Consider the following 6,934-nt stretch of genomic DNA (forward strand, 5'->3'; position numbering starts at 1 on the left):
TGAGGACCTCATAGCCTATCTCAGCAACCTCTTTTAGTTCTTGATCTCCAGTGTGAGGAATATTTTTTGTTTTTAAATGCCATTTCCTACATTTCAGTTTGTGCTTAATTATGCTTGAACTTTCACTGGATACCTCTGAGAAGTCTTGCTCCCTCTCCTTCACATATTCCCATCACCTGTTCATAGACATTGGTAAGACTTCCCTGAAGCTCCTCTTCTCTGGGCTGAACAATCCCAGCTCTGTCCATTCCTTCTCCTGTGTCAGAGCAGATTGCCTTTCTTTGGAGAAGAGGTAATTTTGAAATGAGCATGCTAAAAAAAAAAAAAGATTACTGTGTTTAAGGAAAATATTAGTTCAGTGACTGCTATGTTATTCACTAGAGACTGATTATGTTTTTGTGACTGCATTGGTGTAGCTACAATGTGGAATAGATTTTAAGTTTCACATACCCTAAAATAACTGCATCATATTCCCAAATTTTGTCCTATACCGTGAATCACAAGGTATTTGAAAAAATATGGCTTATTCTTTTTTACAAACGTTTGGTAGCTCAGCATCCAGTGTGATACCTCCAATCACATTATTCATTTCTCTTCCCTTTTCTAACTCAGACCTCCAGGTGGTGACCCGGTGCAGCACACAGGTGCCCCCTGGCTTGCACAGCGTGCTGCATGTGGCCTCATCAGGAGTGCATGTGATACCAGGGCTCTTGCACTCCCTGTCCCGCTGTTTCTGCATTTAACCCCAAAACACCTGGTATGGTTGGGATAGTCCCATTTACCTACCTACCTTCTGCCTCTCATTCAAGCACATTGCTGCAGTATTTTTTCCTAATATGGTTTTGACTACTACTTCTCAAAGCCTACAGTGCAAATGATGCTGTTCCTTCTGAAGTATAAGCAAAAGTCTTTGTCCAGGGCAGGAATATGTTAAATCAGACACATGTAATTCATGAATGATGCCAAGGCAAAATTTTTCCCCAGGCTTCCCTACTGCAGCACAGAGTTTTGCTGATGCACATGTGGAGATCTGCTTTTCCAGTCCCTGTCATGTTATAAATTGTTATCCCATGTTAAGTTCTCTTTTTACCCTTCACATCTTGGACTCATGTCTTTCAGGCGTCGGTACTTTTTACAACTCCTCCTCTTGGTTTTCACAAATCTTCTTTGAGTGCCCGTGTGAAGAGAATGAATTTTACTAGGCCGCTGTCTTGGAAATCTTTAGTAAAGCCTTTAAGTGATATCTGAGTAAAGCCTTTAAGTGATATCTGGGGGAAGATCACTCCCCACGATTTCCCTCTGGGCGCAGATCCCCTCTCCTGCCACATACATTATTCTAAAAACATAGACAGCAAAGCTTGCCAAAAATTTCTAGGGAAAATCTAGACTAAATGGTGACTGTAAACCTCAAAGGAAGAAAAGAATCAGACAGCTGACACAGAGAAAAGATTCATGCCATAACCTTTTTTCTCCTTTCTGCAGTTTTGGAATATTGTCTCAGTTTTACTCTGCTTACTTAGTGTCAAATTTCAGGTCACAAATTCCGGTCCTATGTGTAAGGGAGTAACAAGTTAAAAAAATAATGGACCTGTTGAGACACATTGCAGTGCACCCTGCCAGCTGATAACATCAGAGAAAATTTCATGACTGCAAGGCTGTTCCTGGAACGGATGACTTATGTAACTCAAGGCATATCTGCATATTTGAATTAAGTACAGTAAAGGCTTATACATGAGTGGCTCAAATGTGCTCTATAAAACATTTTTTGAACCGAAACTGTGTTTTCAAGAACAGGACACCAGTGATGAGGTGTGAAATACATAATTTTTTTCTAATTTAGGTCTTGTCCTGGTTATAATGTGACCTTATCATTCTCTGCAACTACCTGAAAAGAGGTTGTAGCTGGGTAGGAGTTGGTCTCTTCCCCCAGGCAGCTAGTGACAGGATGAGAGGACAGTTTTAAGCTGCACCAAGGGAGGTTCAAGTTGGACATTAGGAAGAATTTGTTCACAGAAAGGGTGACTAGATATTGGAATTGGCTGGAAGTGTTCAAGGAGAGACTGGACATGGCACTTAATGCCACGATCTAGTTGACACGGTGTTTGGTCATAGTGTGGACTGAAGGGTCTCAGAGGTCTTTTCCAACCTAATTGATTCTGTGATTCTGTACTCATCTCAGTTTCTGATCCCATTGGTTGGACTTCCTGTTACATGTTTCTTCCCTAAAGCAAAGCGATGTGTTTCTTTACGGACGGTATGCAAACACTTCGAGGGAGGGGGCTGCAGCCAGAAGAGGGGAAGGTTTGGGGATAGCTCAGAGCAGCCTCCCCCTGCGACAGGCAGGCCACGGAGGGAGACTGAAGTGGCTGAACGACTGGCAACAGCTGTACATCCAGGCAGGTCCCTTCCGAAGCACAGATTCAACCACAGCCTTGAGGAGGGCCAAGCCCGTCCGTGGTGGGGGTAGCCGAAGCTGCAGGAAGGAGCTACCCTGTGTCCCATGCCAGGCCGATGTTCCTGGAGCTGGGGGCGGGCCGGCGCAGGAGCTGCGCTGTGAGAAGGGCGGGAAGGAGGAGAAGGAGGGAAAGAAGGACGGAGGGAAGGAGGGAGGAGGCCGTTCCGGGAGAGCGGCTGGGGAGCGCGGGGCCGGGGCGCCGACACTCGCCCGCTCGCAGGAGCTGGGCGTGCCTGGGGGTGCCCGGCCGGGCCGCCGGCTCCGGCTGGAACGACGCGCGGCCGCCGCGCTGCTGGTGGCGGTGGTGGCGGTGGTGGGTGGTGGCGGTGCGGCGGCGGGGGTGGCAGTAGTGCCTGCCCGCCGGGCGGCTCTCGAGGTAGGGCGGCCGGGGGCCCCGAAAGGCAACCTGCGTCCAGGGGGATAAGGGGGCGGCCCGGCGCCGACCCGGCCGCAGCCCCGGTGCAGGGAGCGGCATCCCGGCTGGGCCAGGCCGGGCGGCCCTGGCCTCGGAGCCATGGAGCCACTTGCGCCGGTGCCCCCCGGCGGAAGGAGCAGCCCGAGCGGAGACGTGGCGCTGCCTCCCGGCCGCGGTGGCCGGCACCAGCCGCTCGCCGGGGCGGGATGGCCGGGGACACTGCGACGGTGGGCACAAGGGGGCATTTTGTGACAGCGTGAATGTCCTGTGCCTGAAGGAAGGCCGAGCCTGGCTGCTCGTTGTGAGCCCGCGCCGGTGCGGGCTCCTCCCGCTGTGGAGATGCTGTGACTTGACATAGCTAGACTTTCTAATAAAAACAAGGAAAACCCAAGCCACGTGGCTGAAAACTTCCCCCATCCCGCCCCCCGACCCCAGTCATAACTGTGGTATGTCATGAGGAAAGTGCTAAGGCACGTCCAACAACACTCCGTGTGATGCCTTCCCTGTAATATGTCACAAGTAATATGCTATGTTACGTGCAAGAACATTCCCTGTGATTCCTTCCCCTGCTCTGGCATGGGTGTGAACCAGTAGTCTCGATGTTAAGTGTCAGCCGGTAACTGCAGGTATCTGCTTTTTAGTGTACAACTTAAGCTGTTTTATGCTTGGCTTTTCAGATGTGCCAAGACATGCCAGTCACCTCACTGCTGGTGATGCATCTTACGGTGCAGGGCCTGGGCAGTCACCAAAATCATTGGAACAGCCAAAAACTTTAGCTGGGAATTGTATTTCTTCTTGAGATACAACTTGAAGTAAATTATAATTTGAGCATCAAAGACTGTTAGTAGAGTTTATTATTTAAATATCTTTTTAACATAATGGATCATCAAGCAGTTGAAGTAATGTGGTCTTTCATGCTCTTTTCAATTCCATGTGAGATGAACCAATTGCCATAACTCTTTCTTTAGAAATATTGAGTGTCTGATCTGTGATTATGTGGTGTCTGTTTCACTAGATGAGAAGACTAGTTAGAAACAAACTAATATTTAATTGTAACTTTAAAAAAATAGTTTTTAGTTCTTCAGAAATTAATGAGAGCCTAATTGGAGGTTAAATTCCAGCTCTTTTCTTTTACTCCAGGTGCTATTATAGCTATAGCCTTACCCAGAGATAATCTAGTGAGAAGAAAAACCAATTGAAGACTGGAAGGGAAAAAAAAGGACCAACTGCTTCTTATAGACAGCGGACTGAAATTAGGTGTTAAGTGGGTTTCCCAATTCTTCAGTTTTCAGTGAGTTTATGTTATAGAACCAGAAAATAACATCAGTTCCATTCGTTTCATGTTCAGTGCTTTAACTACAGGACTGTCTTTTATCTGGAAATCGTAGAATCATAGAAAGTTTTAGGTTGGATGGGACCTTTAAACATCATCTTGTCTGGTGTGTAAAGCATTTGTAGATGCAACACAAGGTTATTCCTCACTATATACATTTTAGGTGAAAGAGGCTTGCAAGGTGAAAGAGGCTTGCAGACCCTGATAGTATTTCTTTTACCCAGAAAATCTCACTAAATTGTACACTTACAAAGTGTGAATCAACCCTGAGAATTCCCTTTTGAATAATGGTTATGTTAGCCTTAAAGGGCATTCTCAATGCATCTGACAGCTTCCTTTTCCAGTTCCATTTTTCCCGTGTCCTGTCCCCTGCTGTTGATGTCACCTGCTACCAACAAAGATGGACGTAGTACTTTTTCTTTATGAAATGTCCTATTTTGATTGTTTTTGTTTCTTCTCCTCTTTTGTTTCTTCTGCTCTTTATCCTTGTTGCAAAGCTTCATTAACCAAACTCCTGTTTTTCGAAGTTTCAGCAGCGTGTTTTGGAGAGTGTAAGATTTGCCAACCATATTATGAATTCTGTGGTACTAGTAGTGTTTTTCAGTCTCATCAGTTGAACTTGATCATATTTGTGATGCAGCATGTACTGTGTTAAAAAAAAAAGAACATTCTAAGTATAGTTTCAACTAGCTGTGAAGTAAAAAAAAAGAAGCCATGAGTGCATTTTTATTTATAAGCGTATATTTTCTGGAGCTTTTTTTCCACAGGCGATTAATAGTAGTTTATGCTGAATCAGACTGAAAGGAGTTTCACTTTTTCCTCCTGCAAATGTGAGAGGCATTGAGATTCACTGTAAGATACAGGACTGTGACCAGCATTGGATTACACCAGTGTAAGGACAGTCATCATGCTCTTGAAGTTCTGGTTAGGACTTTAAAGCCCATTCAATCTAGTTTTAATGGGCAGTCATGCCAACTGTAAGAGTTTCTGACATGAGGTCAGGTTTCAGTCAGAAGCTTGAGAAAAGTTAGCTACCAATCTGTTTCTTCACTGTTGTTCAGAAACAAAAAAAAGCAAGTAGGAAATTACTTAAAGTAATTGCGATCAAATTTCATTTTTTAACTGCTAGTTTCTTGAGGTTTGAATCAGCAGGACTGACCATCTTTATTTCCAGAATATGCTGCTCTGGACAACTCCATGAAATCTATGGCAATTTCTTTGCTATTTGGGTTATATTTTTAAAAATAGTGATTTTTATCACTAATGTGCTATAAATCCAAAACACTGCACTGTACCAGCTACTAAGAAGAAAATTAATTCTATCCCAGCCAAACCCAGGACAATTATGCAGACCTTTCCAAAGTTCCAATGGAATGTTACCCATGTAAGGTACTTTGCCTGAAAGAATTATTTGTCAGTTAGTTAATGAATTTTTCTCTTATCTTCATAGCATCTTTATGAGAGCACTTAGTTTTTTTTCAGAAACTTTAGTATAAACTAGTTACTTTTAAAGTAACTCTATGCAATTGCTAGAACTCAATATCTATTTCTCCAAAATCCAAATTTGAGATTCTTCGATACTCACAACGATTTCAAACATGTTACTGACAGATTCAAGATGAAAGCAAGAAATACAGCTAGATAGGGAAATAAATGTACAAGTCACAACGTTTTGTAACAGATACTTGCAGCATGTGAAAAGAATCATTTTGGGTCAGTTCTGATTAGTGATTCCAGCTAAGTTACTCAGCACAGAACTGAGACATTTTAAAGCTGCAAACTTTTGTAGAAGTGTCTGTACACTAGGGAATTGTCCTTGGAGAGGACTGACAACTGTTCATGTGGTGGGTGCAGTGATTGAAACCTTGGACCTGAGTGCAAAGCTGTTTTAGTGGGAAGGAGCTAGAGAAATGGTTTGGTTCTATGGTAAAGCTCTAGGCATGTTTATAGTGCAGGATGTGAGTCCATGCAGTAATTGCAAATGTATCCTTTAATCATTCTGCCTTTTTTTATAAAAGCTTGTTACATAGGGTACCTGGAATTTGATACTCTCTCACTAATGTTTTCTCTCTTTTTGATCTGTCTCCACTTGTGCTGTACAGTCATAACAAACAAGGCTTTTAAAGTTATTAATATCACAACAGCTTTCTATTTGGTATTTATAGGTTCTGAACACTTGTTTCCATCACTCAAATCTTATCCCAAGGGACAGTCTTTCTATTTTATTTATGTTGAAGGTTACAAGCTGTTTTTCCTGTGGTTTAGGGAAATAAAGATCAGACTTGCATCTTCATCTGTTGAGACCTGCATGCTTTATCTTAGTTATGGCAGAAGCTATTGGGACTCAAGCTATCTCTTTGTTTGCCTAGCATTTAGTGCATGAGGACTCTTAAATGAGGATTCAAGCTATACTTCTATATAGCTGAACGTATTTTTACTGTTTGGAAACGTGCCTTCATCTCTAGATTGTACAACCCCTCCATCTCTTATTGAAGCACCATAAAAGACTTGTTAGTACAGAAGAAATATAAGGTATGAAAAAAAACTGTTTTGAGAATGGAGGGACAAAAGCTGCCCCAAGATGGGGGACAGAGTTATCCATGTGCATTGCTCATGTTAGCTGTGTAGTGACTCTGAGCTTGGTTTCTTGTAGATACATTTGTACAGTTTTTAGTTTCAGCGATGGAGGAGTGATGAGGGTTATATTTCTTTGTGCTTTGAGTACAGAAAG

Source organism: Manacus vitellinus, unplaced genomic scaffold, assembly GCF_001715985.3.
Source record: "Manacus vitellinus isolate BGI_N305 unplaced genomic scaffold, ASM171598v3 scaffold_36_pilon, whole genome shotgun sequence".
NCBI lineage: Eukaryota > Metazoa > Chordata > Aves > Passeriformes > Pipridae > Manacus > Manacus vitellinus.